Below are 27,343 nucleotides of genomic sequence, written 5' to 3' on the forward strand. Positions count from 1 at the left end.
GAAAGATATGTTGAGGACTCTCTTGTCTAATAGCTTGCTCTCCCATTAGTTTCACAGGAGGCCAACCAGAGTCTTGAGAATTTTATATGAACAGAAACACTGCCAACCTGGACTGTTCTTGTTTTATTTATTTTGAGGCAATACCATGTGCATACAAGTTTAGAATTATTTGGTCTTTCTAGTGAATTGAAATTTTATCAATATGAAATGACTCCTATTATCTCTAGTAATGCTTTTTGCATTAAAATCTATTTAATCAAAGGGACCTGGATGGCTCAGTCAGTTGAACATCTGACTTCAGTTCAAGTCATGATCTCACAGTTTGTGAGTTTGGGCTTCTCATCAGGCTCTGTGCTGACAACTCAGGCTCAGAGCCTGGAGCCTGCTTCAGATTCTGTGTCTCCCTCTCTCTCTCTGCCCCTCTTCTGCTTGTGCTCTCTCTCTCTCTCTTAAAAATAAATAAACATTTAAAAAATAAAATCTATTTAATCAGATAATACTAATATGCCTATATCAGCTTTCTTTTGTTTAGTATTTATATGATGTATCTTTTCCCATCTTTATGCTTTAATGTTTCTGTTTGCTTTCTGTCTCGTATACTGTATAGAAGTAAATTGTTTTCATTCTGGTAACCTTTTTATTTAAATTGGAAAATTTAGTCACTTTATATTTTTTGGGATCACTTACAGAGTTGGACTTTATTCTATTACATTTATTTTGTGCTTCCTATTATTCTTGCCATTTTCTTTAATTTTGTTTCCACTCTGTTCTACTTTTTAACATTCTTTTATTTAAAATTTTATTCAAATTTTTAAAATTTTATTATTTTTGAGACAGAGACAGAGAGAGTGTGAGAGGGGGAGGGGCAAAGAGAGAGGGAGACCAGAAACCGAAGCAGGCTCCAGGCTCCAAGCTGTCAGCACAGAGCCTGATGTGGGGCTCAAACTCACGAACTGTGAGATTGTGACCTGAGCTAAAGTTGGATGCCTGACTGAGCCACCCAGGCACCCCATACTTTTTAACCTTCTTTTAGATTGGTTCCCTACTAAACTTATCCATTATCCCTCAAGTACTATAGAAGTTACATATCCTGTATTTGTTCTTTTAGTGCTACTTTAGACATTTTATTATGCATATTTAACAGATTAGGCAAAATATATGTTTTCCACACCCCTAAATTCAAGGACTTTAACTAGAATTACTCTCTTTATGCTTCAGGTTTATTGTTGTTGAGTATTTTTTAACATCCCAGATTATGCATTATGCTTATAATTATGACTTATACAGTCAGTATGTATTTAGATGTACCCACATATTAATATATTCCTTTACCAATTCTGGAAAATTCCAAGTTATTATCACTTTGATTATTTCCTTTACTCCATTATATTATGAAAAATGGCCAGAGGGGAGGAAAAACTCATAGATTTAGGTGTAGTATCCAATTTAGGGTCCTCCACCTGGCATCCTATTTCCAGCAACAAGGCAAGAAACTCAGACTCCAGGACAGAAACTCAACCTTGGGCTATAGTAAGCTGATAAGTTAAAAAGGATAGGGGATAGAGGTAGGCTGCTGGTCATATTGGGCCAATTATAAGCTGAATAATGACAGAAAAAAAAAATGAGAGTTGATGTGAAGCACCAAGGTGAAAAATGGCATGGTTCCCTGACTTGCCAGTTTATATCCCTGTGAGTTTCAGCTGTATTCTGGTGTCAGTCCTTGCATGTTCATTAGATTACCCAACCAGAGTCAGCCTGAGTAGTTTTGGCTTTTGCACCCAAGAGTCTTGACCAGAACACCTGAGCCTTACTTTCTCTATCTACAAGATAGGACAATATCTGCCCAACAAACTTCATAAAGCAGAGTGCAACAGTCAGAAATATAACACAAACAAATGATAAATAAGAAAACACCTTCACAACCTCAAACAGAACTAGCTCATCCACAGGAGGCCACATCATATGACATGGTGTTTATGGGTAATAGTGCATTCCTTTCCTAAAACAGATGGACCCACCTAGTTTTTCATTATTCCTTTGAGAGAATATTCCCACTCATATCTGTTAGCTAACTTTCTCTCTATATAATTATTACATGTAAAAGGTATTCATATTTTTTAAGACTGTAAGTGTATGGGATTTTTGAAGGGAGCTAACATTTACTGAATATTTTATAATGGAAGATCTGTTTTTTACATACACGATCTCATTTATTCCGTCCTCATAGCAACCCACCAAGATTGAATTAATATGCCTATTTCACAAATGAGAAAACTCAGGTTTGGAGAATTGATGTGATTTGGAGTTGGAATTTGAGTTCAGGTCAGTTTGACCAAAAATTTATATTCTTTCAACTACGAGGGCTAACATGGATGAATAATTAGGGAATGTTCCAGAGGAATGGAATCAATGGTCTAAAGAAGACCATTCACTGAACCTTAGGCATATCATTCATCTTGAACCCAAAGTCATTACATGAACCCCTCAGCAAATTTAATAGGAAGTTTGGAAAGGAAGAACAAGTCTTTTCCATTGATCTTGGGGAAGGCCACTGAAAAAGGAGTCTAGGCAGCTTCTAGAACAGTACACAGTAGGCTTTTAATAAATAAGGAGTTAAAAACTATAGGTACCAACAGGGGCCTGACAAGCACTATAAATGATTGAAGCGGGCTAGAATGCGTAGGTAGGTACACATTCAACATTTGTGGATGGTTATGTCCATCTGGAGACAAGAACTCCTGTCCCAGTTAAAGGGGATAGTCATAACTCAATGGCACCATTACTCAGCTCTAGCCAGCTATTGCCATAGGAGAAGGAAGACTAACCTTGCTTCATTTTCCAATTTTTCTAGGTTCCAGAAATCTGGATTTTTTAGTAATATCTCCAGATTTTTTTCATGTTTCCTGTCACTAGTTGGGAGTCTTGTTTGCTAATAGGCATTAGTCCTTCTCTGAATTTCTTCTCCTTCCCAGATCCTTGAGGAGTCAAAATGATACCCTGATGTTACATGTGCCATAAGATGCAGGGCATTTAAGGAAAAGGAAAGTTAGGCCCATGTTCTTGAGGATACATGCCATCTCTCATCTGGGAGTATTGTGATGTTAGCTTGCATTGCAGGTACCAGCTCAGGACAATTCTTTCTTGTATCACCTGTTGTTTTGTAGCTCAGAAATGTAGATGAGGGAAGAGAATTGAGCTTATGTTGTATGCGTTTTATTTCTGTAAGCATTGTAATTTGAGGACATGGCTCTTGGAAGAGAAAGAACATTTATGATTCCTTGAGACATGATATGGCTGCCAAAAAATGCATGAAATCGGTTATGGGAGATGTGCAACTTAAGTCATGGTTCTACTTGTGCACCAATGGTGTGAATATGGCAAATTTTTCATCAAGATTGAAGATAAACACAGCTTTTTCAGAAAGGTGTTCCAGTTATTCTTCACCACCAGCCTCTTTCTCTGCATCTGGATCAAGTCTAGGGAGGGGGCTTCTAACCTAGAAGGTAGGTACAACGGGCCACTTTGCAGTCATACTGTTCTAGTGTGGCAGACTGTTTCATTCTACTTAAATATTCTCCAAAGGAGAAGTATATTTCCCCACCCCATTGACTTTGGGCTTTGCCATGTTACTTGCTTTGGCTGATATAATGTGAGTGAACTGGACATATACTATGTCTGAGCAAAAGCTTTAAGTGTGTGGTTCATGTCAGCTTCTTGATCTTCCCCTCTGCCCTAAGCATAGGTGTATCCCAAACAGGGATACTTCTTCCACTATGGTCCCAAATAAGAAGATGCACAGAGCAAAGCTGAGTAGAACCACAGATGTTTTGCAGCTGCCAACATGCAACATAAGCACAAAGCAAATGCGTGTTGTTTGAAGACTTGAGATTTGGGACTGTGTGTTATACTTCAAAGCTGACTAATATACCAGGCCTTGCTACTTCTGGGCTGTGTGATCTTCAAGAGGTTGCTTCATTTATTCAAACCCAGTGGATTTAGTTCCTGTTTTACACACTCGTGTTCAAAGAGGAATAAGACAAGCTCCGCCATGGGAGTGCTCTGAGTGTAATGGAGGAGATAGTGAGTTACAGGCTGTGTTAGGAGCCAGCACAAGGATTGGAAGATGCACCCCTGACTCAGTGAGATCATGGAAGACTTCCTGGAAGTAGCCGTGCTAAATCTTGAGGGACAACTAAGTCCCCCCCGCCCCCCAAAAAAGGAGAGGGAGACTCTTTCTTGTAGAAGAAGCATCCCAGGCAGAGGTTCATGACATTTGCAAACTGAGGACTGGTTAGGATGGGGCTGGGACCAGATGACTTTTGGGATCCTCCTCTCTGTCTCCCCAATTTCATCCATGCACTGAACCTTGCTAAGAAAGTTCAGACTCATGTCCCAAGCTGGTAGTAGATCCTGGTTTTTGCTTTAGGTATGTCTAGACACCTGAATGTCTACCGTGAATTGCTTCACTTTGGGAACTGACCTGGAAGGAAAGTGGCAGCTCTCAGGACCAAACGACTTTGGAGATCCCATTACCATCAGCCTCAGGCACCAGAGCAGGAGGTGGGGAGGCTCGAGCCCAGAGTGCTGCTCTCAACATGGTCGACAAAGAGTGACTGATTGTGAGGGAATAATTTACCTGCATTTATACATGATCAGACCAAATGAAGAGTTCCCTCGTCTGAACAGAATGGATTGCCCACGTTAATCCCAGAGTCTGTCTAGGGGAAGTGAAGCATGGTAGAAAAGTAATATGGAAAGCTTGCTGCTGGGAAACATATTGAGTCCAAACAGGAGAGAGATGAGGGAAGGGTGCAGTAATAGTCCAGCAGAACAAGACTGCAGAGTACTAAATCCTATAGTTAACTCCTGAACAAGTTCAAGATATTTCTGAGCCCTGACCATGATGTTACACTCTTCTTCCTTCCTTCCTTCCTTCCTTCCTTCCTTCCTTCCTTCCTTCCTTCCTTCCTTCCTCCCTCCCTCCCTCCCTCCCTCCCTCCCTCCCTCCCTCCCTTCCTTCCTTCCTTTCTTTTCTCTCTCTTTCTATCCTTTCCTTCCTTCCTTCCCTTCCCCTTCCCCTTCCCCTTCCCCTTCCCCTTCCCCTTCCCCTTTCCCTTTCCCTTTCCCTTTCCCTTTCCCTTTCCTTTCCCTTTTAATTGAAACTAAGGACAGGGGTACCTGGCTGGCTCAGTCAGCAGAGCATGTGACTCTTGATCCCAGTGTCATGAGTTCAAACCCCACATTGGGTGTAAAGCTCACAAAACAAAACAAAAAGCTAAGGACAGAGGGTTTGAGCTGTGTTAACCCACACTAATTTTTCTTTCTTTCTTTTTTTATGTTTCTGTATTTATTTTGAGAGACAGAAGGCACAAGTGGAGGAGGGGCAGAGATAGAGGGAGAGAGAGAATTCCAAGCAGGCTCCATGCTGTCAGAGGAGAGCCCAGCTTGGGGCTCAGTCCCATGAACTGTGAGATCATGACCTGAGACAAAACCAAGAGTCAAATGCTTAACTGACTGAGCCCCCAGGAGCCCCCAGACTAATTTTTCTGATTCCAGTCTCTCAGTCTTGACTAATAACAAGTAAGAACACTTGGCTTCCACTAATAAATTCACAGAATCTTGAGTGCCTGCTATGTGCCAGGTATTGCTGTAGACACTAGGCAGACAACAACAGCAAAACAAAGTTTCTGCTCCATGAAACCTGTATTCCTTTAGAGTGTCTTTGAATGTGAAGACTCCTCTGAAGTGACATTGGTCAATATGCCTACCAAGGAAGCACCCTAAAACACTAGCCCTGCCCCAAGTTTCTGGAGTTTCTCTGCACCAAGTTAGCCTCATGTATGTTCTTTCATTTATCCCAATAGTACCCCATGAGGTAGCTATTATAGATCTTAGACAGGGATACTGAAACTCACAGTCAAGGGATTTCCTTGAAGTAAAGGATATAAAAGGCCAATGGGGGACCACTGCTGTTCTGGGATCTTGTGCTTCACACATCCTCACTTGTCTGATTCCTCCTGCTCTTAGCAGTGAGGCAAAGTCCATGTGGGCCCCCCGGCACACTTCAAAAAGACCCCCTTCTTAAATCCTGCCATATGTGACAGTGTGGATAACCTTGAGAACATTTTGCTAAGTTAAATAAACCAGTTACCAGTTACAGAAGGAAAAATACTGCATCATACCACTTATTTGAAGTATCTAAAATAGTCAAACTCATAGAAGTAGAAAGCTGTCAGGGAGGTGGAAGGGAAGGAGAAATAGGGAGTGCTATTCAGTAGGTATAAAGCCAGTTATGCAAGGTAAGTTCTAGAGATTTTCTGTATAACATTGTGTTTATAGTTAGCTGCTGCACTATACACTTAAAACTTTGTTAAGAAGGTAGATCTCTTGTTAACTGTTCCTACCCCCCCCCCCCCGCCCACACACACACCCCTTCCTTCCTTCTATAAGCTGGAAATTTGAGCCAAGTAATTAAGACTAAGAATCCTGAATGATTAGGGAGAAGGAAAAGGAGAGGAGGTCCACTGGCTCTCCCCCCAACCCCACTGCATATGTTGTGGGGTGAGGTTACTCATTCAAGCAACCAAAATTATTCACTGATCATAGAATCTGTGCCAGGTACTCACAGAGGCAACAGCAGAGCAGACCGACAAGATTTTTGTCTTCCTGGAGATTAGAATTTAGCAGAAAAGGCAACAATAAACAAGTAAACAAACATTCAAAATGATCCTTTCAGACTAAGATAAAGGGTATGAAGGAAATGGATGGGGATATGACAGTAACTTAGGGCTGGGTTTTAGATACCGCAGCCTCCATGGGCTGGTTGCATGTGAACTGAGACCTGAGTGGTGACAATAGGCCAATTATGCAAAGAACCAGAGCAAGAGCATTCCAGGCAAGGGGAACAGCAAGTGTGAAGGTCTGGAGACTAAAGAGGGCTTGCTGGATTCAAGGAACAGAAAGGAGAGCAAAGTGGAAGGAGCACCATGAGCAAAGAGAATGTTATCGGATGAGGATTTTCACAGATGGTATTTTCTTCTCTTGAAACAGTCACCATCTTTCCACACCTTAAGAAGTTGTTTTTTTCCCAGAATGCAGAGGAGTTTTGAGGAGAGGCAGGGCCCTCTGTCATCCCTATATCTCCTCATTATCAGGCTGTCCCTGCAATCCAGGAACTGCAAAAGACTTATAGGCCACAAAGTGGGAGAAGGTGACATTAGCAGGAGACTAATGTCGTTGCTCTGCTGAACTAATCCCTCCACTACCATTGTCAGCTGCTTGTGTGTAGGAAAGGCATTCATTAGCTTTAGGCACAATATCCTTGAGATGCATGTGTTACTGTCAGGTGGAGGGACATGATGGTCCAACCTAGGGGACAGCAAACCACAATCCACAGGCCAAATCCAGCACTGTCGATTTTTATAAGTGAAGCTTTATGTTTAAGTGAACATTTACAGATTGTCTGTGACTCACTTCAAGCCACAACAGCAGAGTTGAGTCATTGTAACAAAATCTATTTGGCCCCCAAAGTGAAAATATTTACACTATGGCCCTTTCAGGAATTTGCTGATTCCTAGATCAACAAATTAGATGCATGGAAGTGCACTTGCAGAACTGGGTGGTCACTTCCCTCCATTGTTGCTTTGGCATTCCTGTCCTAGACTAAATCCCTGAGCAAATATTCTTGTCCTTCCAGTAGACCCCAGGTTATAGGAACAACCCTTGGAAACATTCCCAAACAAGGTATCCTAGGGCCAGCTACACAGCCTCACAACTTTGGGAATGGAAGGTAGCACAGAACTGGAAGATCCTCCAGGATCCAACACTGATTAATGATAGTGGGTCATTTAGTACTGCTCATCTGCCCCAGAAGCAAGAGTGTGTCCAATGCTCCACCATGATGTTGACTGGAACACAGTCTCATCTCAGCTTCTCCCTTTGGTTTTTTTTTTTTTCCACTTCCATTACTGTTATATACTGGGTGTTAATACTCCCCTTGGAGAGAGTTGGTTTGGTCTTGTGAGATGACATTGTTCTTTGAGTAGAGCTTCCTGGATAGACCAAGTCAAGAGGCCACTGGCAAACCTGCAGCTTGTCTTCCCCTTGGCTTAGGTTCTCTCTTGTAGTAGCACCAGCTGGGGTGTTGGTGAAGGTGGTCACATTGCACCAGATGACAACTTTTATAGAAGCCTCCATTGTAAGGGAGTGATGGGCATGCCTGTTTGGAGGCTACATCTGCACTGTATTTTGATTAATATTGACCTGGATATCATTTCCTTCAGGTGGGTTGAAACAGTCTTCAGAGCTTCCCATATTCAGAGGTGAGGGTCTGCAGGGCTTGGCTAGACAGCACCCACAACCCAAACACCATCACCAGCTCGATGTTCACTCCCCAGTGACCATGTTTCTCACCAGGACCTGAGGTAGAGGTGACTGAACAGAGAAACATCTTTCATCCAATTTGCTTGGGAGACTTTCTGCTCCCTCCCATACTTTTTTTCAGTGGGGCATTGCTGTCCACAGCATTTCTAAGTCAGTTTCTCCATGAAGCTCACCAGCTATTCAGAGAGATCTGTCCTCCCCACTCCCCAAAATCTTGAGTGAAGCATGCAAAATTCAGTCATTTGGCTCATTCAGACTTTCCAGATGTCTAACGTTGGGCAAGAGATGCATGCTGCTGATGGATGGCACTTTTTACCTTCTACCCATGTGTTTGACATTGTGCAGATGCAGGCATTTGAAAAAGATTGATTTGTTTTGTTAATGAAACAGTGATGAAATAACACTGGAGAAACTTTTGACAAGTCACACATAATCCCATTGTTTGAATACAACAAGTATTTCTATTTTTGCATATTTCCTTATTGGTTTAGTTCATATACATACTATATGTGCATATATATCACACAGTGTTTCCACCATTTGGTAATCTGCTTATTTCATTTATTATTTCATCAGACATATTCTTTCTCTGTTTCCACATTATCTTTAAAATTATTTATTTTAATAATTTCAAAATAGTCGTTTGGAGTGGATATACCATTTCCTTAGTGTAGTGATTGAGAACATGGTCTTAATCATGGAGTGTCAGTGTCTATATCTATAAAATGGAATCACTACTAATCACTCAGGGATGTTGTTAAAATTATATATATATATATATATATATATATATAGAGAGAGAGAGAGAGAGAGAGAGAGAGAGAGAGAGAGAGATAGTCAGTCAACATAGGTTATGTTGTGTTAACAAGCAACCCCGAAGTCTCAGTTAAACAAGGCAAAGGTTTATTCTTTTGTCACGTTACATATGCATCTTGGATTAATTGGTGGTGGGAAGGCATTGGTAGTACTGTGGTTCTGTTCACTGCAGTTACTTAAGGATTTGGGCTGATGAAAAATTATGTGTCAACTGTTTACAGCTATCTTGACAGAATAACCTGGCCCCACCCACTAACAATGGGGACCAGAAGTAGAATCTTACCTGGGCCTTAGGGAGAACTAGAAAATTTTGATAATTTCCATAACATATAATTAAAATAGAGTGACACGTATAAAGTTCTTAACATAGTGTCCCAGAAACATGGGGAACTCTCAGTAAGGATAGAAACTACCAGTACTGTTACTAATTTTTTGTTGCTGTGGTTTTTTTTGTTTTTTTTTTTTGTTGTTGTTTTGTTTTGTTTTTTTTCAGTTGTAGGCAGTGTTTCAATGAATACCCTTATCCAGAAGTTTTTTGCCTGTGTGGAATTGTTCCCTAAGGATTCATTCTCCAAAGTAGTATTGAGTGCTGAGCCTTCAGATCAGGTGGAGGAGGATTCAGATTCTGGCTCTGAAACTTACTAGTCGAGGAGCCAAGGCAAGAAGGAGTGTGAAGTCAGCCAGGACTAAACCACTGTTTCAGTCCTGTTTCCTAATCTGATTTTGATTTCTTGCCTTTAACATCATATCTTCCATTGGTGGTGCTTAAAGATTTCTAATTTATATTCTTAGGTACTAGCCAGAGGTAATGAGTTTCTCATGTTTTGTAGAGTATGCCACACTCTCTACATCTACAGTTCAATTTCCATCTTGTGTTGTTAGTGTAGACAAACTACTCTCTGTGTCTGACTGGTGTGTGATCTTGGCTTTGCTGAGTTCTCACTGGTTGCACGTATGTGACGTCTGTCGCTGGTGATGTCTTCACAAGAGCTGAGGTAGTTTAAGGAACCGCTGCTGTCGAGACCATAGTGGGGCACACCTCTTACTCAGTATGCGGTGTGGTCTGCCTCAGACCTACAGTCTAGCCAGAGGCTCTGGCTTATGACTTGTATGGTTTGCCTTATGGGGGGTTTGCTTTTAACTTCGGACAAGCTACGAACAAATACATGCCTTCCTTTATGCCTTGGTAAAATAGACACGGTAACATCTTGAGATCCAATAGATGCAGCATAAACTCAATTTCCCTGCATGAAGGCAAACTGTCTTTACAGCTTTTACTAAGCACAGTTATATTTTTTAAAACGTTGTTTGTGGATTTGTCTATTAAATATTTAGATCAGTGGTTCACAGCACTCAACATATATCAGAATCACCTGGAGGAACCTAAAAATACTGACAGCTGAATCCCCTCCTGAGGGGTTCTGATTTAATTGGGCTGGAGTGTGGCCTGGCTGCTGGGAGTTCTAAAAGCTCCCCAGGTGATTCTAATATTCAGCAAAGTTTGAGAACTGTTGACTAGACCAGTGGTTCTCAGACTTGAACATGCTTCAAAATTCCCTCGAGGGCTTGTTAAAACCCAGATTGCAGGGATCCACCTCCAGAGTTTCTGATTCAGTGTTTAGCAGATGTGGGGTGGAACCTGGGAATTTGTATTTCTAACAAGGTCCCAGGTGAGGCTGATGCTGCTGGCCCAAGGTTGCACACTGAGAGCCACTAATGGATGCTACCATTTACTCTCTGTGCACTTCTCTGCTTTGAGGAATGTTGAAAAGGAAATCTAGGGGAGGCATTTTGGGGGCAGGAGAATGTACAGAATGTCTGAGACCTGAGCATTGCGGGACTCCTTCCTGAAATGCAGTTGCTATCAGCAGCCTGGTCCATAGCGTTCCTCTTTTAGAAGCTAGCAGCTGGCTGGAGGGTTCAAGCCAGGCTTGCCTCAGCAAGCCTGTGCTATCAGCCCTCCCAGGAGCTGGAGACATCAGTCTCCCTCCTTCCATTACCTCCATTAGCACGGTTATTGGTGACAATCCCTCTTGCTGGCTGCTCAGAATATAAAGTGCTGACTATGAAGCCACACAGGATGTCTAAAACTTTCAGGGCAGAAAGGAGGGATGTGATGGTCTGTGACCCATGACACCAAGTGGCATGAGGCAGGCATGGGAGAACATGGCATATTAGCAGCCTGGGCTGGGGGTGGTGGTGCAGGCAGAAGAGGAGTGTGGCCAGAGTCACTCTGGGCAGAAGTATCCCCAGATGAACTGGCCTTGAGATACCTGAGCAATTTGAGGACAAAGCAGAGGATTTATTTCTCTATCATTATCCAGATAAATGTAGTGATGAGGAGGTGGTGTATATGGTGGTGGGTGGGGTGAGGTGGGGAGAAATGATAGAAAAGGAGAGGAATAGAAATATAATATTTTTTGCATATTATCTGAGTGGTGTGTATATTCTGTGGCATAGCTGGGGGATAATTTAATCATCCTGAGTTTACGGAGGGAACATACTCAGTCCCATAGACCTTCTGCTTTGGCAGACAAAAAGCATCTCAGGGTGAAGAGCGATGGCTAACACTTACACAGCACAGACTCCATGCCAGGCGTGGTGCTAAGCGCCTCACATTTATTCACACATCTCATCCTCACATCAACCCTAGCCGGCAGGGACTATTATTACTCCTGTTGTATGGCTGAGGAAACTGAGGCATGGCAAAGTCACGTGACGTGCTCAAGGTCAGCCAGGTAATAAGGATTTGAAGTCAGTCACTTTGGCCCCAGAGTCCATGTGCTTAGTCCTGGAGGGGCTGCTTGTGTTGGGGGGGATGGAGGGGTCCTGGCACCAGCTCAGGATGTGCATTCTGAATTCTCTTGAAGTCTGTGGTCAGGTTCTGTACAAGCAGAGACATGGCTCCCTCCTGGCCCAACCATTATATGGTCACATGTGTTGCCTGCACCTCACTCCCTCCTAGGACTCTCTCTTTTCCTGAAGTTCCTCATGAGACGTGGTGCCTTGTCTGCCTTAGCAAGAGAACAGAAGAACTTTGGCAAGAGTAGGTGGAGTTAACTTCATTGTCTTCTGTTTCTGGGACTGGTGCCTCCACCCACTGGATGCCCATGTTCCTGAAGCCCCCTCTCATCCTGCCTCCCCTGACATGCCCGCCTTGATCCTTCCCAAAGTAGCCTCTCCTCTCAGTCCCAGACACCCCACAATGCCCTCAAATAAGTCCAATGGACACATCACCAGAGGGAGTAAACAGCACATTCATTTTTTCCCTCAAGCTTCCAATCACCTCAAGCGCAACCCACTCTCCCTTCCACTATCATGTTCATTTTCTTCTTCTTCCAGGAAAAAAATGGACCAGGAGTCGGTCAAGCCAAGAGCTGGTCCAGCTCTGACATTAACCCTGAAACTGCTGACAAGATCACACAGTGTTGTTAGTGTTATGATCAATGACTGTGGCATCAGGCAGATCTGGGTTCAAATCCTGGCTCTGCTGTTTTTGGGCCTGGGGAAAGTGCCTGAATCTCTCCACATCTCTAGTCTTTGTTCTGTACAATGGGGACAATAATTCTGATCTTGTAGTGTTACTAGGAGGACCAAGTAACTACTTGCCTGTGAAGTGGTCAGTACTGCACCTGGCACAGAGAACAAGCTTTCAATTATGGTAATTATGATAGCTTTTATTGTAATTGCTCTCCTCCCTGGCCTCAGTTTCCTTGGGGTTAGACTGCTTTATTTCCCAAGACCCTCCCAGCTCTGACAGCCTCTGACTCATTGGCATCCTTCTTGTTTCAGGTTTTTTTATTAGATTTCTACGATTGACTCATCTTTCTCCATCTCTCTCCCTTATCATCACTCTCCAATGAATATGAATCTTCCTTCCCTTTGTACTCAGGACATTGCCCCATCATCTCTGCCTGGGGTGGGGTGGGGGTCAAATAATCCAAGACGGCCAGCCCCCAAGAGCACCACCACCACTCTGAGTCAAATTCTGTTGGATTTATAAGCCACCGGAGGAGTAGGTAGCCGATATGAATAACCATTACATTGGGGAGGGCTTTTCTTCTCCCTCTGACTGATGACAGCTAAATTACTGCTAAATATAGGCCCTGAATTTGCATGAATCTGCAGCTTGCCACAGCCAGGCTGGGGGTTTTATTGACAGCCAAGGCACTGGAGGCAGGCAAGCACCTGCTCCAATACACCTCTTCCAGAGGAAGCAGAGTCAGGCAGAGCATACCCCTCCCTCACCTCCTCTCTAAGGCATGCACTTTTCTCTCCAAGCCTCCAGACCTACAGGTTCTAAGGGAAAAGTCTGGGCTTTGCTTTAGGATCCCAGATCTGCCATCTAGCTGATCCTGAGCAAATTACTTAACCATTACCGAGCCCTCCCCCAGCCTCAGTTTCCTCAATGGTACAGTAGGATAAGAATAGCACAATTGTGGTGAGCCTAACATAATGTAAACCTGTTGAATCACCATGTTGTGCATCTGAAATCAATGTAAGATTGTGTGTCAACTGTACTCAAAACATCAAAATGAAAAATTGTGGAACATTTAGGTGGCTTAGTCAGTTAAACGTCCAACTCTTAATTTCGGCTCAGGTCATGATCTCACAGTTAGTGGGTTCAAGTCCAGCATCAGGCTCTGCACTGACAGCATAGAGCCTCCTTGGGATTCCGTCTCTCTTCTTCATTCTTTGCCCCTTCTCTGCTCTCTCCCTATCTCTCAAAAATAAAAATAAAAATAAAATAGTGTAGTATGGCAAATCATTATCTTAAATAAAGAGAAGTTTGGAAATAGGCCGTTCCAAGTTTCTATCTCACCATACCTATGTGTTTGCTTCTTTGGTCTTCAGTTACTGTTTCAATATCCCAAGATGGCAGCTGCAAGCAACAAATCATATCACAATCAAATTCAAGGCAGAAAGAAGGGGGCAGCCTTTCTTGTCATCTCCCTTTCTATCAAGGAGTATAATCTTGCATAAAAGCACCCAGGAGACTTCCCCATTACCAGTCATGGCAACAACAACAATAATAATAATGGTGACATTTATGGATTACTTAGTTCATAACAAGCACCTTCTAAATACCTACATGGGCTAACTAAATACTCAAAACAATCCCAATAGGGGCACCTGCATGGCTCAGTTGGTTAAGTGTCCCACTTGGGCTCAGGTCATGATCTCACAGCTCAGGAGTTTGAGCCCCATGTCAAGCTCTGTGCCAACAGCTCAGGGCCTGGAGCCTGCTTCAGATTCTGTGAATCCCCGTCTCTCTGCCCCTCCCCCGTTCATGCTCTGTCTCTCTCTCCTTCAGAAATAAATAAAACATTAAAAAAAATTTTTTTTAAATACGTGCTATTTCTAAGGTGCAGGAGAGTTTAAAAAACTGTGCCCAAAGCTACTTAGCAGATAATTATCAGAGGTAAGATGTGAAGTCAGGGAATTTGTCTATAGAGCCCAAGCTCTATAGGCCATGTTCACTAGTTCAGCTTTAGATTCTGGTGAAATTTGAGAAGCTGAGGATGGAGAAGGGACCTACCTTCCCAAGTGCATTAGACTTGCCTAATACAGAAGGCAAATTGGGGTTCTATAAACTAAGGAAGAAGGCAGACTGGCTTGAGGTAGAAACCTGCCCTAACACCTTATATGGTTGTTAGGTAGAAGATGGAATGCTGCCCCTATCCTAGTTTGACTGGGCTACCATAATAAAATACCACAGACTTGGATGGTTACACAACAAATATTTATTTCTCACAGTTCTGGAGGCTGGGAAATCCAAGGTCAAAGTGCCAGCAAGGTAGGTTTTATTTTGAGGCCTCTTCTGTCGGGTGCTGCACACCCGCCATCTTGCTGTGTGCTCACGTGACCTCTCCTTTGTGTGTGCATGTGAGAGAGACAAAGGGAGAGAGGAAGAGAAGTGGTGAGGTAGGAGAAGGAGAGGGGAGCTCTCTAGTATCTCTTCTGACAAGGGCACTAATCCCATCATCGGAGCCCCACCCTCATGGCCTCATCTAACTCTAATCACCTCCCAAAGGCTTCATTCCAAATACCATCGTACAGGGGTTTAAGACTTCAATATTTGACTTTGGACGGGGACACTCTTCAGTCCATAGCAGTCCCTTAGTGCCTTTTTCAAAGTAGGTGTCCAGTAAATGAGGGTTTCCCTCTCTTCCTCATCCAATCCTTGATTCAGTTAGTTGTTTTGAACATGTAGTATGAGACTAACTTTAGGATACTATAATCTAGGTGAGAAGAGAAGAAACAGTTAAGTCACAATTCACAATGGCCTTTGTTTAGGGTCCAAATGCCTGGGCTTGTTCAGAATGTGCCAGATGGAACAGTAGGTCAATCTCCTCTTATGGATCCTGGTGGCCAATATTCTGAACTTCCAGATCTACCCTGGGCTGAGATGCAATGGAGCAGACCTCAGTTAACTTAGAGACAGATTTTTGGACATCCTGGCAGACCATTTGAGGATAGAAAATCTCAGCTGGCAGAACCAGTTTTGGAAAAAGATGATCCACTAAATGTGGATGAGGCTCAGGCTTAGAGCCTGTGACATCATCAGAAGATATTTAGGGAGGGATTACTGTGAGGGGGAGACAAAGTGGATGGCATCAGGTCCAGCCGGCCGGCCTCCAGTGTCCCAGCTGGCAGAGCTATGGGTGGGCTGATACTCAAGTGAGGATTAGGCAGAGCAATAGCACTGTTGTGAAGTTTGGAGAAAAATATCACCAAAGAAGGAACCCTGGCATTAAGGACCCATGCATGGAGGTGTCAGCTGCCATGTGGAGGAAGCCAGAGTGGGGGTGGAAATGTAGGTGGGCCAGCCGCCTGGAGCTAATGCTGCTATCTGAGCAAGAAAGCCAGAGATGACCAACCAGAAGCTGAGTCCAGATCCCTACCAAGAAGAGTGTGGCTGTTGTGGTCATCAAAATGCCAAAGTGTGAAAAGCCATGAAGTAAGGTGTCCCTGCAACATCACTGGAGGAGACAGGTCAGGACAAGTGATGAGGGGGCAGGGTTGCCCAGGCAGCTGCCAGACTGACTGGGTCTCAGTCCCAGCTCTACTCTTATTAACTTGTGATCATAGACAATTAATGAAGGTCCACATATCAGCCCTTTTCTCCACACCCCCCCCCCCCCCGCCTGGCTAATAAAGACAACAATGGTATCTGAGAATTGTAGGAGATATGTGAGCAAAGTGGCCGGAAGTGTCTGGCATACAGTAGGAGGGAAATTGTGGGCTGTGTCTTTTTAAAGTTGATGGCGAGGTGGATGGAGACATGCTGCCTCTGTGCTATGGGCTTTCCTGCCGATGAGAGCAGCTACCCCAGGCTTTCATGATGAAAGACCGGTGCTGGGAACCACGTCACCCTGACAGAAGCTCTTTGAATCCCTTCTTGATGGAAGATGAATCAATGGTCAGCTCTGTCTGGGAGGCAGGTCTCTAATCCCAACTTTCATCTAGTTTTCTGCCATCTCTATGGCCTATTCAGGAGAGGTCTCAGGCCCTCTGTTCTCCAGGACTGCCCCCGAGATGGCTGCTTGGAGGCCCCAGCCTGCCCCGCACATGACCTGGACTGACCCTGGGCTTGGAGTCTAGTAGTGTTTCTGCAGGTTCTTGGCAGTCTTTGACCATTCAAGTTCTACCCCTCTTGGTATGCCTGGTCTGTGGCCAGACCTATCCTCCCACTGAGCCCAATGGAAAGAGATTTTGTCCTGGAAACAGCAGTGGGATAGAAATAGTTTTGACTTCTCTCTGCAGAGAAAAAGCAGAGAAATCCCTGTGGGAGATTGGGCTACCTGCCTGCTCTTCTCTGACCAGACCTCTCCATCTAATCCTTCAAGGGACTGAAGGAGCCTGGTTTTGTCTGGGGTTTCAACTCCCACTGCCCCCAGAATAGGCTTACTTTGGTTTTCCTCCTGAAATTCCTGGTTTTGAGTCTCTCTCCTCTAGTCCCTACCCTATACTTTTGAAACATCTTTCCCTGCTCATCCTGCCAGAAACGTTAATTTCTCTTGGACCCTAAACTAGTGGAATAGGTCTTGTGCCCTCTTAAGCAAGCTTGGATTCTGTCACCATGACTGACATCTACAGTTGTCCTACATCCCTTCTAGCTCCTTACTCTTGTACCTGGATGTATCCTCCATCTTCCCAGCACCACCGGCCACTAGCCAGTCTCTGCTCAGCTGTGAGAGCATGGGGCTAACAAGTTGGAAGCATGGACTACAGGACCCCATCTCTCATTCCCCTGTGGACTTCAAATTTGGATGTAAAATATCGTGAAGGCGTGCATGTCCAAAGCTTTCTTCAAGTGGGTGCATGACTCACCAAAGGGTTATAACTCAGTGATTGAGAGTCCTTTTTAATACCCCTGATACTATGGTACACCTTTGTTATTCATCTTTGTATCAATTGTTCCTAGCCCAGTGCCTGGCACATAGTAGATGTTCATTAAATATTCACTGGGTGAGAGAATAAATGATAGTAAATGAATGGGTTAAGAAATGGTGTGTCTAGAATCCATTGAGGAAGGAAAGAACTTCCTCTGCAAGGTCTTTGTAGATGAAAATGAGGCTCTGCATGATAATTTCAGTGACGGGGAGCTCTCTCGTTCATAGGGATAACTCATTACACTGAATTTCCTGGAAAGAGCTAAGTTCTGTACTATTTCAGCTTCTACATTCTGCCCAAACCTTGACCTAGGAGCTGCCCAGGATTCATCCCACCTCTTGGGCCCCTTGAAGGACCACTGGCATCAGAGGTACAGGTATCGCTTTCTCAGCATCTGCCAATGCTAATGAGATTTTTCGTACCCAGCCAGGCTCCTCTGAAGACAGAGAGGTAATCCCCATTCTCTGGGAAGTGTCAGCTTCAGATGGATCAACCCATGACAAATCTCTGTTCCCAGAATGGACCATAATATTCTTGTCATCATAGAGTGGCAGGACAAAAGAGAACAAGCCATCTTAATTTACGAACAAGAAAACTGATGCTCAGAGAGGGGAAATGATACTCCATAGGTCACACATCTGGAACAAGAACCCAGTTCCTAAGGCCCCAGCCCTCTGCTCTGCAGTCTCCTTGCTGCAGATCTTAGTCCAACACAAAGGGGTGACCAGAGTCCTGCACCTCCTGGCAGGTTCCATATATATGCTCCTGTTGGGATTGTTGGATTTTCCTGGATCACTCAGGCTCCAGTCTTCTTGCTTTGATGAAGTGTAGGAGGTCCTGGTGGGCCAACGCTTAACTCTCTGGGCATGTGCTCTGGGCCGCCAACTTCAGACCAGTTTAGGGTAGTGTTTAAGACACGGCCTCTGGAGTCAGACTCTCTGGGGTTTAGTCCTGGTTCTATCACTTCCTAGCTGTGTGATCTTGTAGATTACTTAACTTGTCTGTGTCTCAGCTTCATCATCTATAAAATGGGATAAAAATGTATCTAATTCACAGGGCTACTTGAAGTTTGAAGGTTAAATGAGGAGGAAGTGTATAACTCAGTGCTAGGTAAGTACTAGCTGTTATGAGTGCCTACACCTGTCCTGATTTCCCTGCACTTGCTGGAGCCAGCTCACTGACACCAAGAACTACTCTTGTAGTGACCTCAGCCAAGTAACCTTCTGTGTCACAAGGAAGGAATGGCATGCCAGAAGGGGACTTTTGCAGACTGCCTGACTCTGAAGAATCCTGGTGTCCAGTGATGCTTCTAACAAACCCATCTGAGGAGGCTGTTTTGCTGGGCAGTATAGTCCAGTGGTTAGAGTCAAAATGGGCTCTGGGACCAACTTCCTTGGTTCCAATTTCAGCCCCCCTGCTTTCTAGACATCAGGCCTTGGACAAGTTACTTTGCTTTACTGTGACTCAATATTATAATCAAAGGGGGATGATAATACCTGCTTCTGAGCACTTTGAGAATCTAATAAAATGGTGCGTGTGAAGGACTGTGTTTGATACGCGGCATATCATTGTGAATAGCGACATTAGCTAGTATTTATTGAGCACACAGTTTGTGACAGCATCGTTTTAAGTGCTTTTCGATATGTGAATTCATTATATCTTCATAACAACCCTGTGAAATAGATCCGAGTTTTATCCCCTTTTGCCAGTGGGGAAAAAAAAAACTAAGGCATGAAGAAGTTAAGCAATTTTCTGTGACTAAGATTTGCAGCCAGGTGTCCTGGCTTCGGCTCTCTTATGCTTAGTTACGACTGGACACCATGAGAGGTGACACACCTGATATTCATGGCTGCAGAACTTTCTGGTTGATATTACAATTTGCAACGTATCTCAAGCAGGTGTGAGACTGCCTGGAGGCATCTTTCTCCAGAAAGCCTGGGTCAGCACAGGGGATATAGATCAGCATGGGGAAGGAGTGGGAGAGAAAGTGACCCCCAGCAGAGACTGACTACTAAATTTACCACGTTAACCATTGACCATGTGCCCAGGTTGGCAGCCCAGAGGCAAGCCAGCTGCTGATGCCACCTACTAGGGAGCACCTGACAAAATCTGCAATCATGACTTGGAGTGGTTTAATTATAACTCTAGCCTGAATTGTTGTTGGGGGAAGGAGTGGGCAATGCAGGGGCCAAGACAGGAGAAAGACAGGGTCTTGGGTACTGTGGCATAGCCTGGATGCCCCTCAACTCCCTAGTCTAGCCTCTGACCCATAGGACACGTATAGATTTCCCTGATCCACATTGAGACTAACTTGGCACATCTTGGGCTCCAATCTATCAACATTCACAACCAATCTGAGATCTTCTGGCCTCTCCTGAAATGAAGTCAATCCATCTTTCTAGTCCTCAGCTTTCTGGGAGCTTGGCCAGCCAAGATCTATATCCTGGCTGCTAAACTCACTCTGAGCAACTCAGAAAACTGCCAGACCACCCTGCATGCATCTGAGCAAGACCTGGGTCGAGGAAGCAGGTCCCGTCTTCTGCTATTAGTACCAATCCTACAAGATTTCCATGTGTTATGTGCCCAGCACACAATAGATGTTCAATAAATATGTTACTGTTTTGTAGGCTAGAGCTATCCAGGGAATATGCTGAAGATCAGGTCAGATGGCAGGAAGAAAAAATCTCGTCTGAAACAGTGGTGGTTCATGACGAGGGGGTAGTGCTGGGGGTAGAAATCCTTTCCAGTCTGCCAGACACAATGATCCCATCTCTAAGAGACAGCACTCAAAACCCTCAGCACACTCGACCCCATGGTCCATGCATGTGGTGCTCAGTACTCAGGGGCCCTGCTCGAGTCCCTGGCAGCAAAGTGCTCAGGACAGAAGTGTTCTGAACTCTAAGCAAGCAGGGCTCTGTGCTCCAGACAGCCAGCCATCAACAGTCAAGGCAGAGCACTCAGGACCCCAGAGAATAGCACTGCATGCAGTGTTTGCTGACCTGATGACTCTAGCAAGTAGTACCTGGTTTTCCCGAGGGCAGAGCTCAGCACTCTAGGAAGTGATGCCTGATACTTCAGGTATCATTGTAAATACTCCAGGAGGCTGCGTTCATGCAGGAGGTTGACTCAGGACTCCAGGAGATGGTGCTGGGTATTCCCTGCAGGCTATACTCCACGTGTCAAAGGCAGCTGGTGATGGAGATACGTACCCCAGAAATGGGTTTCTGCCTCCTGGTTGTAAGTTAGGGGTCTGGCTAGAACAGAGCAGCTCCATTTTATACTTGCTGGGAGCCCAGATGCTGAAGCAGATTTTGGATGATGAACCTTAAACAAAAGCCCAATTTTATGCTCTAGACTGTTGGGTTGAGAGAAGATCCATATCTGAAGATTTTCACTTTTCAGGGAATAGATCTTCTCTCCCTTAGAGTTAGGGTGGGGTTGGCCTGCAGTGAAACGGGATGGGCCTTTTTCTTGTAAATTTTTTGTACTGACAAAGACGTACATGATTCCTTTATGGAAGGAATAGTGGAAATGTTCTCAGAAAACATTGTAGATGTTTTGGTATGGCTTATAGAAGAGTTAAAGGGGACCCAGTGATGCATATGCACTGCATTGGGGAGCCACCTCCCATGGCTATAAGGAAGCCAGCCTGGGGCTTAGCTCCCACTGTCACTGTCTTCTGAGAGTGTGCTTGTAAAAAAGATACCTTACCATGAAGGACTCCTAGGCCACCTCTTGTAGAAGTTAGTTCCATGGTGGAGAAGTTGGTTCAATGGTCACTCCATTCTTTGATAGATCACATCTATTTAGCAGGTGATGGATCTTAGAGAATTCCCAAGGTGGGGATCATTTGGTCAGCAGCCAAGTAGTGCAATTTCTGTTAACAACAAATTTACACCCTTGTTAAAGCATAAATGCACATTTTGCGGGATTCGATCTCCCTCCCATTGGCCGTAAGCTTCTTTCTTGGTGCTCTGAAGAAAGTTCAGCCACATTGTAGGCCCTTCAGTCTTTTTGATTTCTCAGCATGTTCCCTCTCTTAATGGGATCTGAGAAGAAAAGATAGGACAGATTTCTCCAAAGCCTTTCCACCCCCATGGGGTGAGACATGGATAGTACATGCAGGAGGCACAGAATCCCATGATGGTCTGGGGTAGAGGGAGGTCTCCTGTGCTGGTCGTATTTCAAGGGGGATGTGGGTGCTGTTAGTTGGCTGAAGAGAGGTGGCCTTGGGACACCAAGAGTGGCTGTCCAGGGTTCAGCCAAGCACTGCTACAGCAGTGATCTGTATCTGTTGAGCATCTGGCTCACTCTTTTCATTTTGATAGATGATTGCCAAACTCCCCACCAAAGGGCCTGCACCTATTTATATTTCCACCAATAGGCGTTACAATACCTATTTCCCTACCCCATGCTGCCACTGTGTCGTATCGAATTTCTGGTTTGCTCACCTCATTTTAAGTGTGCATTTCTTTAACTGTAAAAGGTGCTTTAAGTATCTTTACAGCATTAGCTATCTGCAGATCTTTTTCTCTGGGTTGTCTGCTTTTTGTTTTGGTTTGGTTTCTGTCCATTTTTTCCCTGTCAGGTTATTTGTCATTTTCTTATTGATCTGTAAGAGCTTTTGATATGTTAAGTAAACCAGGCCTTTGTTTGTCACATGAGTTGCAGATACTTTTCATCCCAGTTTGTTGATTGACTTCTAAATTGACTTATGGTACTTTTTGAAGTTCTAAAAGTTTAATTTTTCTACTCAAATGAATCAATTCTTTATTTTTTCAGTTCAGAGGTTGTATCTTGCTTAGAAAGGCTGTCTCCACTCTACAGTCATAAAAAAAGTTTTCCCTGTTCCTTTCTAGTATTTTTATGGGTTTATTTTTTATGTTGGAATTTTCGCTCCATCTGGAATTTGCTTTGACATGAGAAGTGAAGACGAGATCCAGCTTTACTTTTCTCCAGATGGTAAGTTGGTTGTCTTCACACTCCTAGGTGAAGAATCCTTTTTGCCTGATTTGAAACACCATATTCATTACATACCAAATTCCTGTGTGTTTTTGGATTTCTGTCTGGATTCTATTTTCCTTTACTCAACTGGCTTGTCTTAGTACAAACAGTTTTAAGTATTATAGATTTCTATTACGTCTTAATATCTGGCAATATTTGTCATTTTTGTTTATTCTTTCCTTTAAATTTCAGAATGTCCCTGGCTAGTATTGTGTTTGTTTTTCCCTACAGACTTTAAATTGCTTAGTCTGTTCCTTCTCACCCCCTAAATCCCTTCCTTGCACCTGATCATTGGATTTCATTGCCTCATGAGTGTGTTTCTTTCCCAAGGAGAGAGCAGATTCTCCTTGGGTCAAGAGACCCTTTGGTTGGAGAGCTCTGTACTCAAGCCTCCCGTAGGGGAAAACAGTGTCATCAGACCTACTTGCTGGCAGATACCCCCACTCTTCCCCAAATCTGATATTCTCAGGTGCTACAGCGGGATGGGTTTAATGGTTATGTGAGTTTGGAAAACCTTAGAGTAAATAAAGTTAAACAATTTTTTCTTGATCATCCATTTTGCAGATGTTAATGGGCACCTGCCCTGTACCAAGTGTTGGGCCCAGAACTAGGAACACCATGGGGAAGAAATTGGACATAGTCCTGCTTCTCATGGAAAATTATGGTCTGGTTCAGGAGGAAGACATTAGTCAAAAACAAATTCCAAATATTCATTTTCTTAGGCTTGCAGTTGTAAGTGCAAAGAAGGGAAGCCCAGCTGAGGAAAGAATGTATAAGCAGGGTTCTGAGAGCTTTTACCATGCACACTTAGCACAGAGAACTTTCAAAACAGAGTGTTTCCCAACTTTTTGACTATGGGGGTGTATTCAGTTGGCCTTTCTGGACCCTTTCTGTAGGTGTTATTTGGAAAATGTAATCTTTTGCTCCACTCACAGGTCTGTAATCCAGAACTGTCTTGCTGGAGCCAGGTGTCCTTAGAGAAGTTGCTCACCCTCTCTGAGCCTCATTTTTCTCATCTATGAAGTATGTAACATGGTTGCTATATAAATCGCCACAAACTTAGGGGCCTAAAACAACAAATACTTATTCTCTTATAGTTCTGGAGGCCAGAAATATGAAATCAAGGTGTGAGCAGAGCTGCAATCCCTCTGAAGGCTCTAGGAGAAGATCCTTCTGTGCCTCTGCCAGCTTCTGGTGGCCCCAGTTTCTTGGCTTATGGCTGCATTGTTCCAACCTCTGCCTTCATCTTCATATGGCCTTCCCCACTGTGTGGGTGTCTTCTGTCCTGTCTCTTATAGGGACACGTGTCATCAGATTTAGAGCCCATTTGCCTTCCAGCATGGTCTCATCTCAAGACCCTTAATTCCATCTGCAAAGATCCTTTTTCCAAATAACATCACAATGACCGGTCACAGGACATACCTTTGGTGGGGGCGGCCACAATTCAACAAACTACAGATGGGTGTCATAGGATTTGTTTCAGAGAATTGTTGTAAGGATTTGACATGACAAAGTCTGTGAAGCTGCTTGTTGCAGAGCAGCGTGGATGTTAAATGTTGGTTTTCTCCCCACTTTTTCTCCAGGTGTCTCTGTCCTCAAGAGGGGTTAGCACTACCAATTCACAACGAAGTGGGATGGGATGAAGGATTTCTTCTCTTAGCCTACCTCCACTGGAGGGGATTTCCTTTTCAACGAGGAGTCAGGGAAGGGAAATCCTCTTTTTTTCAGGGCTTCCCCTTTCTGAGTTCTGGGGCCCTGCAGGAGTCATTTATTATCTTTCCCCCTGGAAGGTCCTGGCCAGCTGCTCCTCTGCAGTCCTGATCACCTCCAACCTTGATCTATTCTTATCCAGACATCCACACTTACCAAGTCCTCTCTCCTTATGCAGTCATCAATGCTGGGGTTTCTGGGAGTTGGGGGGTGGGGGAGCTGGCAAACCCTGTCTGAGCCATTTTCTGCTCCTCTGACAGCTCCCTGGGGACTCCCATCCATCCTCAGAGTGCCTCGATGCTTTTCCTCATCATCTCCTGGCTTTGCGCTGCAAAACAAAGGCGGCTTCTCCGACCTCTTCCCTTTTCTGTCTTGCCTGTTGAAATGTGCTTGTCAAGCAGATGTTGAGGGGCATGAGCTAGATACTGATCAGGGGGAAAGAAACAAGCATGCCAAGAAACAGCTTAAAGGCTCTCATGTCTCTGGGGTGTGTTAATGGCCTTGTCCAGCATTCTGGTACTTCCAGAGGCACTGACTTCTTCAAGCTCCCTGCCCCCACAACTGCAATCCCCGTGTTTCTCGGCCACTGGGTCCCTCTGTCCCCTGGCTTTCATCTCCATTCCCTTCTTCCCACTGCTTCCATACCCCCTTCGTGATGACAAATCAATGGTAATTGCTTAAGTGCAGCTGTTCAATCCTTGGACTGCTGAGAGGGAACTTAATGTCCAAGAAGTCCCCAAGGAACCACATGCTGCTTGAATTATGTAAAGGTGAGCAGAGAAGGGTGAATTTCATATGCAGAAATCCTTTTTGGCATTAAAGTTTCATGGGAAAAACTGAACCCTTAGGCTCATATTTCTGGTCAAAGCTTATCTTCTTTCATTCAGCACACACTTATTGGGCTCTTATTATGTATAGGGCCACAGTCTAGGTGCTATAGAATAAAGAGATTAATCAGTCTCAGATCTTACCTGCAGGTTCCCTTACCCCACAGACATACACTTGGAGCCAACAAGCTACTCTGAGATAAAACTATACCCCAGTGGGCATGATATCATCTGTCCATCCATCCATCCATCCATCCATCCATCTACCCATTATTCAGCAAATATTAATTGAGTGCCTGCTATGATCCAGGTTATGTAATAGGCATTGGAAGCACTGATACCAGGTGAGAAATCTGTTGGAAGGCAGAAGTGATGAAAGTTTTTAAGGATGGTCCTTAAAGCTGGATCTTGAAGGACAAGCACAATTTGGCAGAATGCTTGCGTGCATGCATGCAAATACAAGCAATGTTGAGTTTCCTGTCCCATTCCTTCTCTTCCCAGAATTTATGTGCATTCCCAAAGCTTATGTTCACTCCCAAGGTCAATTCCAGGTCCCTTAGGAAGGTCAGCCCCACAGGCTTTTCTTTCCCAGGGCTATTCTTTTTCTCTGCCTCACCTTGACCCCAACATGTTATCAATCTCTTATTCTTGATTTCCATAAGAGTCACCAACACAAAGCATTTGTGTGTAGGTAGTAGTGTGTCCCTCAGCCTTTTATGGCTTGTCCCACCTCCAGGCCAATTTGTAAATCTAAAGAGAGGTGGCTCTGTTAAACAGAGTCTCTTTACCTTCATCCTCATGTGGATCTCAGCAGGAAGAGAGCAGTATGGACATTCATTTCCCATTGGTATAATTTAGGAATCCCACTACTGGATATTTACCCAAAGAAAACAAAAATATGAATTTGAAGAGATAAATGCACTCCTATGTTTATAGCAGTATTATTTATAATAGCCAAGATAGAGAAGCAACCCGAGTGTCTGTCAATAGATGAATGGATAAAGAAGAAGTGGTGTAAATATACAACAGAATATTACACAGCCATAAAATAGAATGAAATCTTGCCATTTCAACAACATGGGTAGACAGAGAAAAATAAGTCAAGTAAGTCAGACAGAGAAAAATAAATACCATATAATTTTACTTATATGCAGAATCTAAAATACAAAACAAATGAACAAACAAAGAAATAAACTAAACACAGGCTCTTAAATACAGAGAACAAACTCGTGGTTGCTAGGGAGATATGGGTAAGAGGGTGGGTGAAATCGATAAAGGCGATTAAGAGGTACTAACTTCCGGTTATAAAATAAATAAGTCACATAGATGAAAAGTACAGCATGGGGGCTATTACAGCATAGTAATAACATATAGTGACAGATGATGAGTGCATTTATCATGGTGAGCACTGAGTAATGTATAGAGTTGTTGAATCAGTATGTTGTGTGCCTGAAATGAATATAAGAAACTAATATAACAGCGTATGTTAATTATACTTCAATAAAAAAAATGTAAGCCCCATCAGGGTGGGGAGTTTTCCTATCTGGCTCACTGCTAATATTCCCAGGACCTAGATTAGGGCCTGGAAAAGTGCTTGGCATATGGTTGGGACTCAAGATGCATATGTTGAATTTGTTGAATGAATTATGCCATGTTCCAATCCCCTTAAAACATTTAAACTGGAAACACAGGGGTGGGACATAACTGAGCAGCAGCAATGGCTGTGGCATAAAGCTCTTAAATGTTATCCCATCATGTTTAGAAGAAAACCCAAAGTTCTCCACATGACCTAAAGTCTCCCTTTGATGCACAGTTCTCTGGCCACACTGGCTTTCTTGCAGCTGTGTTGGTCACGCCAAGCACACTGCTGCTCTAGGACCTGTTGCAGAGACTGTTCCTCTGCCCAAACTGCACTTCTCAATGCCAGCCCACAAGGCTTATCCTTCACCTCCTTCAGGTTTTGTTCAAATGTCACCTCCTGCCTATTTTCCTCATTATGCATATGATTGCCTGCCATTATCTTAAACATTATTTGATTGTCTCTTTCCTTTAGGAATGGTAGTTCCAGAAGGGTGGGGGTTTTGTCTGGTTTTGTTCACGACTATATTCTCAGTGCCTAGAGCCATGCCTGGCATACAGAAGACACTGCATAAATACTTGCTGTTGAATGAATGAATGCTAGTGAATGAACATGGACCCCACCACAA

This window comes from Acinonyx jubatus, chromosome C1 (assembly GCF_027475565.1).
Source record: "Acinonyx jubatus isolate Ajub_Pintada_27869175 chromosome C1, VMU_Ajub_asm_v1.0, whole genome shotgun sequence".
Taxonomy (NCBI): Eukaryota; Metazoa; Chordata; class Mammalia; order Carnivora; family Felidae; genus Acinonyx; species Acinonyx jubatus.